This window comes from Corvus kubaryi, unplaced genomic scaffold (genome assembly GCF_017639235.1).
Source record: "Corvus kubaryi isolate FWS band 111438036 unplaced genomic scaffold, C.kubaryi_AGA036_p1.0 71, whole genome shotgun sequence".
Taxonomy (NCBI): Eukaryota; Metazoa; Chordata; class Aves; order Passeriformes; family Corvidae; genus Corvus; species Corvus kubaryi.
Genome location: NW_024582059.1, coordinates 8,420,151 through 8,421,757, shown reverse-complemented (window position 1 = coordinate 8,421,757; position 1,607 = coordinate 8,420,151).

The window sequence follows — 1,607 nt, the reverse complement described above, 5'->3', positions numbered from 1 at the left end:
AACAGACTAAATTTCTGTTGCCTTCTCTTGTGTCTCAGTACAATAAATTCCTGTGGGAAAATCCCAATAGTTCAAATTTTATTCAAGCAAAAGAAATACTCCTTCAAAAATAGCTCTAAATGAGGATGATAAAAAACAGTCATAAAACAATCTGAAAATATGTCAAATCAGTGTGGCTATTCTACAGAGCAAAGTCTGCATCTCAGACTATTTGAATATCCCAATTTACAGAGAAACATCTGTTGCAATATTTAAGTTGAAAAATACTTGATATGCACTTTATAGACTACATTACAAAACCTTTGGGAAAAAAACAGTCTGAAAGACTACCGAGTGTAAACTAAATAACTGTGAGATGAGTTATGGTGAGGTGACTGATAAAAAAGACAAAAACTGAAGTGTAATTCTAATAATGGAGAAAACTTAGGAACATAAAATTCTATGTAGTTAAAAATATGTATTATATATGTAGGAAAGAATGATATCCAGAGAAATTTGTACTGGGCCCTGAGTCACCAGAACTCTTAGCTGCATTGGCATCGTGGTCCCCAGTGAAATTCAGTATAGGCAGTGCACTGTGCACTGGAAGGAATTATCTGAACTACATACACATTAGTTTGTCATAATTATCTATCCATTTACTTTTGTAAGTCCAATACTTCCGTGGGTTATTACATGAGTAGATCATATAAAAGTTAAAGGCATGGACAAGAGATACTATATACAATGAAACATTCTATCTTCATTCACTGTATAATGTTAGACTAGGCCTTCACATGGAGTGTCATGTTCGGTTTGTCTCACCCCAAATAAAACTCAGCAAAAACAGATGGCACTGGAGAAGCCTTAGAAGTATAGAGGTGGTTATGTGCAAGCCATAGTAAAAATGCCTGGCTGGGAAAGGACGAGATACGGCTGGAACACAGAAGATGGACAGGGTAAAGAAGGCAAATATAAATGATTTATTTTCATAACCCAAGCACATACATACACTTGAGGAAACTGGAGAGCAGTAATATTAAAAATAAATATAGATAGCTGGTGATAAATGCTTAGCATGAATTTCAGAGAAGATTGGACATTTTTAAGGACAGAGATTACCGCACATGATATTTTGTGTGGCATTTGCAGCAAAAGCATTTTTGTAAAGAAGCAAAGCCTTAATGATCAAAATTATACCCTGATCCTTAATTACAGGAGGTTTAGAATGGAAGCTTCCTCCCTAGGCAGTGTTATTCCATATGCAGCCACTATGCGGGTTCTTGCATTTTCCTTTGGAAAGTCTGAGCCCGGACCATAGAATCATAATCATTTAGGTTGGAAAAGACCACAATGACCAAGTACAACCACAAACCCAGCACTGCCAAGTACACCACTAAACCATGTTCTCACGTGACATACTTACATATCTTTTAAATACCTCCAGGAATCATGACCACCACTTCCTCAGGCAGCTTGTTCCAATGCTTCACAACCCTTCCTATGAAGAGGTTTTCCCTAACATCCAATCCAAACCTCCCTGACCTAACTTGATGCTGTTTCATCTTGTCCTGTCACTTGTGTCTCGGTTTTGAAAGACAGGTGTCTGCTAAGGAAGGCAGAGGCCC